Here is a 12,873-nt window from a genome sequence, read left to right as displayed (position 1 = left end):
CCACGACGGCTGGCCCGCCGCCGACCCGCCACCTCCTTCTGTCTCCTCCCCGCCTCCAGGCCCAGCGGGCGCAGGTGGCGGGCAGGACCCTTCCACCCGCTGCGGGAAGCACCAGGAGCAGCCTTGGGGCCCCTCTGCCTGAGAAAAGGGGCCCGTCCTCCGACACCTGCTTCTTCCTCCCATACCTAGCAGCTTCCCACGCCTGTTGGTCTGACCTCTCCCCTGCTGCCGCCATGGGAACAGTCAAGGCTTTGGGCCAAATTCGAGTTCACTCTGTGTGTGCCGTGCGGAAAATACTGGGGAATGTGCCATGGCAGAGCCTGGGCATTTCAAGTTCTTTTCTGTATTCGCACCAGCTCCTTTTTACAAGCATCTTTATACGGGGTTCAGCTAATCCAAAAACCCAGGTGGCTGTTTTTTTTAAAAAATCTGTAGGCTTCTTTGAACCAGATCTTTGTGTAGAGATAAATATCCTTGTATCCTTTCGGCCAAAAGTGGCCTCCATTCTTTAGTGGTCCTGCTTCCAACCCACCACTTTCTTTCCCTCTGATCTCGAAGTAATTTGATAGAGAGGAGGAAAGGAACAGAACTTTGGTCACTCGCCTGAGCGCCTGGCACTGTTCTAGATGCCTTCCAAACTTTCTCATTTACTACCCCCAAACAACCGGTAGGTAGACATCATGTCCGTTGTAGAGGTGAGAAAGCTGAAACCCAGAGACCTAAGTATCCTGGCACAGGTCTGCCAGCTTCCAAAGCTGTGCCTCCTGCCATCACTTTCTCCTGCACACTTAGGACATGTTTCCATCCCTGAGACCCTAGTATAAGAGTTTTGTTTATCAAACACCAGCTACTGTGCCAGGACAGACCATGGAACCAGGTGTGGCAACCTACTTGAGAAGAGGAACCAAATATTTTACCGTAGTTGAGCCATCCTGGAGCAGAAATGAATAAGTCAACTTTAAAAGAAAATGCACAAGACTGCTATTAGCTTTTCAAGGACTTTTGAATGACTGGGGGGTGGGGGGAGAAGGTGAAGGAGGCTAATAGGGAGGAAGGTGAATGATTTATATGTGATTTGCTAATTTAGTAAGGAGGTAGGAATGATAATTAGCTCAGTCTTCCCACACAAATATGACACAGGATGAGTGAGGCAAGCCGTTTGGGCTGTTTTTCCAGTAGTGTGATAGTGGCCAAGTGTCATGGACAAGACCTTACCCACTTTTCTTTGGGAGTAAAGAGTGTGGGAAATGGTGGCCAGATCTGAGGTACAAATCACAGTTCTATCACATTCCGTTCCTGCTATGATGTAAGCCTGTCTCACTACAGTGGCGACGGAGAACACAGGGTCAAAATCACTTTAATCTGCTTCAAGGTCATTCCTTGTAGAATGTACAAGAATCATATTCAATTTTGTCATGAAAACTTGACAGAAATGTGAGTTTTGTGTAACGGGAGTTATTGTTTAACGGGTACAAAGGTTTAGTTTGGGATGATAAAAAATTTTAGAGATGGATAGTGCTGATAGTCGCAGAACAATGAAAATGTACTGAATGCCACTACCTACTTAAAAGTGGGTCTTTTTTAATCCCTCCCTCTTTCTCCTCCTTGCTACCCAACCTGGTCAAGCAACCACGGATACATTTTCTGTCTCTACATATCAGTTTGTGTTTCCTAGGATTTTACATAAATGGGACCATACAGTGTGTCCATTTTAAATGGCTTCTTTCAGCAAAATTATTTTGAAATTCATTGACATTGTAGCATATATCAGTAGTTCATACCTTTTTACTACTGAGTAGTATTCCATTGTAAGGATATATCACTATATATATATATATATATATATATATATACCCATCCCCTTGTTGATGAACATTTGTGTTGCTTCCCATTTTTAGCTATTGCAAATAAAACTATGAACATTCATGTACAAGTCTTTTTATGGATATATGCTTTCATTTTTCTTGGATAAATACCTATGAGTGGAATGGCTGGATCATATGAAAGTTATACATTTAACTTTTTAAGAAATTGCCAACTTTTCCCCAAATAATTGTACTATTTTACATTCCCACCAGCAGTGTATGAGAGTTGTAGCTTCTCTACATCTTCACCAACACTTATTATGGTCAATATTTTTAAGTTTAGCCACTCTAATAGGTGTGAGGTGGTATCTCATTGTGGCTTAAATTTTAATTTTTCAAATAAGTAATGATGTTAGGCATCTTTTCATGTGCTTATTTTTTCATGTGTATATCTTTTTCATGGAGTATCTGTTCAATCTTTTCTCCATTTTTTGTGTTTTCCTATTATAGAATACATCTTTAACTTATCATTGCCAGGACAGATTTAGAAAATCCTGACCAAAGTCTAACAATCAAATGTGTCAGCAAATGTTAGAGTTTAAGTAAAATTTCACATTACAAAATAGCTACCAGGGTATGTCCCAACAATCTCAAGTATTTTAACTGGAGCTGTCTTTAATATGCAGAATGCTTTGAATTGAAATAAATGCTCTTAAAGAGGTCAATGCTACCTTTCCAAATGCCCATTAATTAAAAGCAGTTGGTGGGAAGCTTTAAGAAAGTGCTTTCACAGATACAAGTCTGTAGATCGTATTGTCATGTACCTTCCCACCAGGACAATAGTAAAAAATATTTTGGAGAATATCCCCTGTAGAAACACAATGCCAGAGAATTACAAAGAAGTATAATAAGTAGGAAACAGTCAGTTCTATTAGAAGGCTCAGAGGAGGCTAAGCAACTTTTCAGCAGCTACTATGTGCTAAACAATATTAGAGGTGCATCATGGGCAGAGAGATCATACAATTTAGCACCCAGATAGGGATACTTTTGAGAGTGAAAGGGGGTACTGCTAATATTTTTTGTCTCAGGCAGTCCTGATAAGGCTCCTTGACAGTGTTCCTTTTTGCTCTCAAAAGTGTCCCTGTTTAGATGATAAATAAAATGGTCGTTCATTTATAGGCATCCCTCACAACAATCCTAAAATGGGAAATATTATCTATACCCATTTTACACTCAGAAACTGACTCAGTAAGAAAGGATGCACAACCTGGCCAAAAGCAGATGGTTAATAGAGAGCAAAATTAGGATTTGAAACTGGGCTTGCTTTAGGATGATTTCTGAAGAACCAACTTCCTAGATCCCTCAAGAATCTAAAATCACCCTTTGTAAGGCGCATCTACTCCTTTTTAAAAATTTTTGGCTTCATCTCGGGAGTACCCACCACTCACTTCATGGGATACTGTCAGTCGCTCAATCTCAGAGCCACCTCCTTCCCCACCAGAGGCTTTCACGTGGCCGACTTGTCAAAGTGTTTGCCCTATCCCCCGAGGCACAGTTACTGGGTCCAAGGAGGCATGTGATCCAAGCAGGGCCCACCACTGTTCTTTTTGGTGAACAGATACAGAAGCTGCATATTTTGGTTAGAGCAGACAGAAGACTGACTCAAAGTGACATAGACAAAAATGGCTGAAGTCGTTCTAACTTTAGGCATGACTGGACCCAGGGACTCAATCAAAGTGTATCACAAGCCAGTGTATCCCCATATACCTCTTCTCTTCCACTGACTCTTCCCTTTTGGCGTCAGATTTACCACCAAAAGGTTCAGGCTTACATCCTAACCTCTCAGTAGCCACAAAGAAAAGAAAAGAAAAAAAAGGCATAATAGAAAAATGAACCATTTCCCAAGAGTTCCAACAAAAGTCCCAGAACTGAGTCTCACTGACCTACTTTGGGTCACCTACCCCTCTCCACAGCAATGTCTTAGCCACAGGGAGAAAAGCCCTGACTGGGAGGTCTGGACCTGAGATGGTATGGAAGGTGAGTAGGCAGCTCCTCCATCACCACAGGAGCTGAGAAAGGGGAGACGCATAACCCCAGAGGAAAAGGATGTCGGCAGGCCAGATAAAATGATGCCCATGTCATCTGCACGTGCTCTTCTCCCTCAGGTGTACATTAGAAGGGCCCCCTCACTTCCATGGACCCCTTTCAGAACCTTGCACTTAATTTTTTAGTTCATTTTAAAAATTCTTTTTCTCAAAGGGGGTCCCTAAACTTATATACACTTCAGGCAAAAAGTCTGGAGATACCCTGTAAGGGAGTCATCCAGAATCCCCTTCTCTTCCCGCCAGTTAGGCACCAAGATCTTGTCAATTGCTTACCTACATTCCCTTCTCTTCATTCCCAATAGCCTGAAGTTGAGGTTCTTACCATCTCTAGTCAGGGAATGGCATCCTGCCCACAGGCTTCCTCTTCCAGATTTATCTTCAAACCTGATGCCTTTCAGCATGGATTTCCTCAAAAAAAAAAAAAAAAAGAATATTACTAGGAATTCCCTGGCAGTCCAGTGGTTAGGACTCCATGCTCTCACTGCCAAGGGCCCGGGTTCAATCCCTGGTGGGGGAACTAAGATCCCGCAAGCCATGCAGCACGGCCAAAAAAATAAAAATAAAAATAAAAATAGAATATTACTATATGATCCAGCAATTCCACTTCTGTGTATATACCCAAAAGACTTGAAAGCAGGACCTTGAAGAGATATTTGTACACCCAAGTTCACAGCAGCATTATTCACAATAGTTAAGAGGTGAAAGCAACCCAGGTGTCTATCGATGGATGAATGGAAAAGCAAAATGTGGTATATACATACAATAGAATATCACTCAGCTTAAAAAGAAGTAAAAAGAAATTCTGAAACATGCTACAACATGGACAACCCTTGAGGACATTATGCTAAATGAAATAAGTCAGTCACTAAAGGAAAAATACTGTATGATTCCACTTATATTAGGTACCTAGAGTAGTCAAATTCACAGAGACAGAAAGTAGGATGGTGGTTGCCACGGGCTGCGGGGAGGGAGAAATGAGTTCTTGTTCAATGGGTACAGAGTTTCAGTTTTACAAGATGAAGAGTTCTGTGGATGAATGGTGTGATGGTAGCACAACAATGTGAATATACTTAATGCTACTGAACAGTATACTTAAAAATGAATAAAATGGGGCTTCCCTGGTGGCGCAGTGGTTGAGAGTCCGCCTGCCGATGCAGGGGACAGGGGTTCGTGCCCCGGTCCGGGAGGATCCCACATGCCGCGGAGCGGCTGGGCCCGTGAGCCATGGCCGCTGAGCCTGCGCGTCCGGAGCCTGTGCTCCGCAACGGGAGAGGCCACAACAGTGAGAGGCCCGCATACCCCCCCAAAAAATAAATAAATAAATAAAATGTATGTTATGTGTACTTCACCATGATTAAAAAATCCCTGATGCCTTAATCACTTTTCTAAATACACTATGATCATAGTATCCGCCCTACTTAAAAGTCTAGTGGCTCTTCATTTGGCCACAGGGCCAAGCCCCAAGCTCTTCCGCTCACAGGGTTGTTGTAATGAGGATTGCAAGAAATCACGTGTGCAAGTGCTTAATTACATGGCAGTGCCTGGCACAGAGCAATCTGTCAATAATTGGGTGTTATCACCATTATCATCACCGCAGTATTTTCTGGCCTCTCCACACTTTTCCAGCCTGAGTAGTCCCTGCTGTTTCACAGTTAGGTGCCTCTACATGACCTGATTTTTTCTGCTTCTATTGTTTAACATTTATCCTTCAAAATCCAACTCAAATATCACCTTTCCCCAGAAGCCTTCCTTGTATCACAAACCTCCTGTAGATGTATTTATTCCCTTTCCTGTGTGTCCTTTCTAAATATTTTGTAAATATTCCTATTGTTGCTCCTGACACAGTGTATTTAATTTACTTGTTTACATGCCAATCATCTTCCTAGACTGTGAGTAGATTTAGGGCAGAAAATTGTGTATTGTTGATTGCACCATCTTATATTGAGGCTGGCATATACTCGATGGTCAAGATGCTTACTCAGTGAAAGACTATGACAAGCACTTTCTTACAAATCTTAACCCATTGAATCTTCACGACAAGAATTTTAGAGATATATTATTGTCCTCAGTTTTTTTCAGATGGAAGAAGCAGAGGCTCAGAGAGGTTAGTGACTTGTTCAAGGTTGCACAGCAGTGATATTAGAACCAGAATTTAGGGTTTTTTTCTGCTTCTGAACCCCATGTTTTTCTTACCACACTATACTACATCATTATAATCCATAGTTTCCTCAGGGAGGGAGTGTAAAGAAAACAGAAAAGTGAGAGCTAAACTCTGGGATTGCTCAGTTTTGGAGGGGAAAAGAGAGATGGAGCAAGTGAAACAACGAAGAAGTGCAAAAAAGTCACTAAAATGAACCCAGAAAACAAGGTAGAAGAGAGTTTTAAGGGCAAAGGTGAGTAACTATATATAAAATAAGTGAAGACAAGAAAAAACATTTTATTTTTCACTATGGTCCTTCTTGATGAGAAGCCCCAAGACCACGGTACAAATCAAATAACTGGGTAAGACAGGGAAGGGTTGGTAAAGAAATGGAGGCAGCAGGAGTAGAAACCCCATCTCTCGCGGGAAGAAGCAGAGAAGTGCAGCGGTCCTTAATAATAAGGCAGGTGGGCTGAGAGAAGCAGAGCAAAGAAACCCTAGGCTTCCAATGGAAGGGGCCCGGGAGAGCTGGACAGATTGACTGGTCATGGACCAGAGGGGCCAGGAGGAGCTGAGGGAGTAAGTGCTTCCTCTGGAGGTCTGGACGGGAAGGCTGCCCCCCTCTCCCTATCCCCCACCTCCTGCCTCTGTCTCCCTTTCTCTCTCTCCTTCCTCTCTTCACTCCCATATTCATTCACTCCTCATTCATTCACTCCTCATTCATTTTCTCCCTGTGTCTCCTCTGCCCTTCTCTCTCCTTTGGCCTTTATTCTTGCCTTATTCCTGCTTGAAGCCACTGCTAAATCCCAGTCATTTTATCTATTGTCATTCAGGATCAAAGAAATTGCCGACTGTTGAAGTTTGGTGTTCAAAATCAAACCAATCCTTCAACAGCTGCCAGAACTTGGCAGTCTGTGGCAAGAGTTTAGGAAGAGCAGTGAGGTCCCAATCAGGGATTCATAACCTTCGCAAGACTGTTATGCAAGTGATTTTTGTGTATGTGCTCAGGGACACTTTTCTGGGAGAGGATCCTACTGCTTTCGTCGATTCTCAAAGGGAATGAGGATCATAAAGTTTCAGAGTCTCATTGCCTTTCACCTTCATCAAATACAGTTGCTTCTTTTGAGATTCTTTATAATGATTGCGTTCTTGATTTTGATAAGGATGTAGTTAAAAGCTTCGGTTTGCAGCGAGTAGGGTAAACATCAAGAATCGCAGCTAAGCAACCATTTTGAAGTGCAAAATGACTCACATTCCAATCTTTGTTGCTTTTCGGAAAGCTTAGATAATTTAAGATGGTATCAAAATACTAATACAGTTTAATTCCTCTGTAAACTTGTTCACTCAGAAATGCAAAGACCAGAGCTCCCTATTGAAATGCAATTCCTTTTCACTCTTTGAGGCAGCAGGAATCATTTTCTCAATGGTCTGAATTTCAGCACACAGCTATTCTAACAAAGGAGAGTATTTCCACAGAAAGTTGCTTAGCACCTGTTTCTTGAAATAAACATGTTTACTTTTGGCAATGAAGGCATTTGGGAAAGAGGCATTTTATTCAATAGTATTAAAAACATTAACATAGTAAACTAAACTAACTGGTTTTTCTTTTACCTCTCATTAGATTATAAACTCCAGGAGGGCAGGAACCAATCTGTTCAACATTGTATCTCCCACACTTTGTACACCGTAGCTATTCAATAAATATCTAATAAATGAATGAAAAATAAGCTGATAACAATGTATTTTATAGAATGCATTTTTGAAGGTACGCCATTTGATCAACCTTTCCTTCACCCCATTCATTAGCTATTTGTTGAGTGCCCATCCTGTACTGGGGGCTCTTCTGGGCCCAGGAAATACAATGGTAAATGAGACAGTTAAGATCCTTCTTTTTATTTATGTATTTATTTATTTAGGCCGTGTCGTGCGGCCTGTGGGATCTTAGTTCCCCAATCAGGAATCAAACCCGTGCCCCCTGCATTGGAAGCATGGAGTCTTAACCACTGGGCAGCCAGGGAAGTCCCAATGGAAAAAGAAATTGAAAAAGAATAGAAAAAAAATTTTTAAGTAAAATTTTAAAAAATTTATAAAATAAAAATCACCCCAAAACCTGCTCAAAAACAAAAATCCTTCTTTAGGAGCTTTCAGTCTCCTGGGAGGGGGCGGGGGCGGGGGGACGATGACACAGGCCTTAATCAAGCAAATACAATAGGGAAGATAACTTCTTGTAGTCATGAAGACAGCAAATCGATATTGTGCTAGAGAGTCTGTGTGCAGCTTCCGAGAGGGTGGTCAGGGAGCAGGTGATATTTAAGTTGAGATCTGAATGGTGAGATGAGCTGGAGGATTCAAGAAACAGAGAGAAGTGGCTGGAGGTCTGGAGCAAGAGGGAGAAGGATGACGTGGGAGAGGTAGGCAGAGGGCCAGATCAAGCAAGGTATTGAAGGCTGTGAGGAATTTGGCCTTAAAAGAGTAACAATGGTGATCTGAGGCCCTAAAAATTCTTTTGTGCTTGTTTTCTGAATTAAAGGAAGATTAAAATAAGCCCAGAGAAGTGAAGTATTGAGGTGACTTAAAAATAGAAATTCTTGGGCTTCCCTGGTGGCGCAGTGGTTGAGAGTCCGCCTGCCGATGCAGGGGACACGGGTTTGTGCCCCGGTCCTAGAGGATCCCACATGCCGCGGAGCGGCTGGGCCCGTGAGCCATGGCCACTGAGCCTGCGCGTCCGGAGCCTGTGCTCCGCAACGGGAGAGGCCACAGCAGTGAGAGGCCTGCGTACCAAAAAAAAAAAAAAAAAAAAAAAAAGAAAGAAAGAAATTCTTGAGTGAGTTATCTGATAACTCATCCAAAAAATGAAATTAAGTAGGTGGGCCCATTTCCCAGCCATTCTAGATAAATAACCACCTATTATATTATAATGCTTGTTCAAGTAAAATCCTTATTACTTAGGGGAGAATGTAGTCAACATAACAGGAAAACATTTTTCCACTCTTTTTTGTGTGTTTAGAATTGGCTACTCTACTAGTTTCCATTTCTTTCTCCAATTTTGCATTTTAAAATGCTTGGATCATGATCACAGATTTTAACAATATTTTGACCTCACTCAGCCTTTGTTTCAAAAAGTTTTCAGAGAAACTGCTTTGTAAAGTGATGGAAGCACTCTTTACTTTCAGCTTGAAGCAGGTATAGGTATGATTTATAGGCCTTACAGGCATACCTCAAAGATACTGTGGGTTCAGTTCCAGACCACCACAATAAAGCAAATGTTGCAATAGAGCAAGTCACACAATTCTTTTGGTTTCCCCGTGCATAGAAAAGTTATGTTTACACTGCACTGTAGTCTATGAAGTGTGCAACAGCATTATGTCTAAAAACACAATGTACCCACCTTAATTAAAAAATACTTTATTGCTGAAAAATGCTGGTCATCATCTGAGCCTTCAGCGAACCGTAATCTGTTTGCTGGTAGAGGATGCTGTCTCGATGCTGATGGCTGCTGACTGATCAGGGTGGTGATTGCTGAACATTGAAGTGGCCGTGACAGCTCCTTAACATAAAGCAATGAAGTTCGCCACACAGATGGACTCTTCCTTTCATGAACGGTTTCTCTGTAGCAGGCAGTGCTGTTTGACAGCATTTTACCCACAGTAGAACTTTTAAAATGGGAGTCAGTCCTCTCAAGCCCTGCTGCTGCTTTATCAACTCAGTGTACGTGATATTCTAAATCTTTGGCTTTCATTTCAACAATCTTCACAGCAGCTTCACCAGGAGTAGATTCCATCTCAAAAAATTAATTTCTTTGCTCATCCATAAGAAGCAACTCTTTATCCATTCAAGTTTTATCTTGAGATTACATCAATTCAGTCACATCTTCAGGCTCCACTTCTAATTCTAGTTCTCTTGCTATTCCCACCACAACTGCAGTTACTTCCTCCACTGAAGTCTTGAACCTCTCAAAGGCATCCATGAGGGTTGGAATCAACCTCTCCCAAATTCCTGTGAGGGTTGATATTTTCACCGCTTCCCATGAATCACAACAGTCTTGATGGCATCTAGAATGGTGAATCCTCTCCAGAAGGTTTTCAATTCACTTTGCCCAGATCCAGCAGAGGAATCCCTATCGATGGCAGCTATGGACTTATGAAATGTATTTCTTAAATAATAAGACTTGAAAGTTGAAATTACTCCTTGATCTGTGGGCTGCAGAATGAATGCTGTGTTAGCAGGCTTGAAAACAACATTAATCTCATTTTACATCTCCATCAGAGCTCTTGGTGACCAGGTGCATTGTCAATGAGCAGTAACATTTCCAAAGTAATCTTTTTTTCTGGGCAGTAGCTCTCAACAGTGGGCTTAAAATATTCAGTAAACCATGTTGTAAACAGATGTGCTGTCATCCAGGCTTTGTTGTTCCATTTATAGAGCACAGGCAGAGTAGATTTAGCCTAATTCTTAAGGACCCTAGGATTTGGGGATTGGTAAATGAGCACTGGTTTCAACTTCAAGTCACCAGCTGCATTAGCCCCTAACCGAGTCAGCCTGCCTTTGAAGCTCTGAAGCCAGGCATTGAAAACCTGTCATTTAGTGTAGCACCTTCATTCATGATCTTAGCTAGATCTTCTGGATAACTTGCTGCAGCTTCGACATCAGCACTTGCTGGTTCATCTTGTACTTTTAAGTTATTGGATATGGCTTCTTTCCTTAAACCTCTGCTAGCTTTAAGCTTTTCTTCTGCAGCTTCTCACCTCTCTCAGCCTTCACGGAACTGAAGAGAGTTAAGGCCTGCTCTGGATTAGCCTTTGGCTTAAGGGAACGTCATGGGTGGTCTGATCTATCCAGACCACTAAAACTTTCTTTCTATCCAGACCACTACAACTTTCTATGTATCAGCAATAAGCCTGTTTCGCTTTCTTATCATTTGTGTGTTCACTGGAGTAGCACTTTTAATTTTCTTCAAGAACTTTTCCTTTGCCTTCACAACTTGCCTAACTGGCACAAGAGGCCTAGTTTTCAGCCGTTCTCTGTTTTCAACATGCCTTCCTCACTAAGCTTAATTATTTCCAGCTTCTGATTTAAAGTCTCACATCTTTAAGAAAGATGTGGGGCTCTTCCTTTCACTTGAACACTTAGAGGCCATTGCAGGGTTATTAATTGGCCTAATTTCAATATTGCTGTGTTTCAGGGAATAGGGAGGCCCAAGGAAAGGGAGAGTGTTGGGGAGTGGCTGGTCAGTGGAGCTGTCAGAACACGTACAACATTTATCAGTTAAGTTCACCGCCTTATATGGGTGTCTTATGTTATACAATTACAACAGTAACATCAAGAATCACCATCATAAATATAATAATAACGAAATGGTTTGAAATATTGGGAGAATTACCCCAATGGGACACAGAGACATGGAGTAAATGTTATTGGAAAAATGGTACCATAGATTTACTCGATGCAGGGTTGCCACAAACCATCAATTTATATAAAATGCAGTATCTTCAAAGCACAATAAATGAAGTGCAATAAAACAATGCATTCTTGTATTCCAAATCCAAAAACAAAAATCAATTTCAGCTGTTCTAATTTGCCTTTGAATTATTCGGTTTTACTACTGTCCTGCCAGAAGTTATCCAAGAAAAAAAGGATATTTTTCCTCCAATGGTTTCATGAGATTTAAATGATCATATACTATTATTTTTAAGCATATGTTCCCAAGGTGAAATTGCACGTACTTCATTAAAAACTATCCCTCAGTTATTTACATTTATTCACATACTCTTATCTTTGCATATCAGTTAAACCACCATTAGTCATTATCACACAGTTAGCACTGATAATGATCACCCTTTCTTTTTTTAACATCTTTATTGGAGTATAATTGCTTTACAATGGTGTGTTAGTTTCTGCTTTATAACAAAGTGAATCAGCTATACATATACATATATCCCCATATCTCTTCCCTCTTTCGTCTCCCTCCCTCCCACCCTCCCTATCCCACCCTTCTAGGTGGTCACAAAGCACGGAGCTGATCTCCCTGTGCTATGCTGCTGCTTCCCACTAGCTATCTACCTTACATTTGGTAGTGTATATAAATCCATGCCACTCTCTCACTTCATCCCAGCCTACCCTTCCCCCTCCCCGTGTCCTCAAGTCCATTCTCTACGTCTGCATCTTTATTCCTGTCCTGCCCCTAGGTTCTTCAGAACCTTTTTTTTTTTTTTAGATTCCATATATATGTGTTGGCATATGTTATTTTTCTCTTTCTGACTTACTTCACTCTGTATGACAGACTCTAGGTCCATCCACCTCACTACAAATAACTCAATTTCATTTCTTTTTTTTTTTTTTTTCTGCGGTACGCGGGCCTCTCACTGTTGTGGCCTCTCCCGTTGCGGAGCACAGGCTCCGGACGCGCAGGCTCACTGGCCATGGTTCACGGGCCCAGCCGCTCCGCGGCATGTGGGATCTTCCCGGACCGGGGCACGAACCTGTGTCCCCTGCATCGGCAGGCGGACTCTTAACCACTGCGCCACCAGGGAAGCCCGCTTATATACCATTTTAACATAGGGCCATGAATATGGAAGAGTGACATGACAAAAGTAAAGAGGTTCTGGCTTCTAGTGGCATAAAATTGGGGGAAGGTAAGTATATGGGGGAAATGAATGCAGATAAGGGTTATTTTAGTAAGGCTTGCTATGCAAACTCCAGTGATAAGAATCTCTTGTGATTAAGGGTCTCTTCTTAGTACAGGAGAGGGAAGGGGGGTGACACCTTCACAAAGGGAAACTTATGCCCTGATTTTAGTCAGAAAACGGGAAGGCAGCAGGTTCCT

The sequence above is a fragment of the Tursiops truncatus genome, chromosome 1, assembly GCF_011762595.2.
Source record: "Tursiops truncatus isolate mTurTru1 chromosome 1, mTurTru1.mat.Y, whole genome shotgun sequence".
NCBI classification, from domain to species: Eukaryota; Metazoa; Chordata; class Mammalia; order Artiodactyla; family Delphinidae; genus Tursiops; species Tursiops truncatus.
This window is presented reverse-complemented; position numbering follows the sequence as displayed.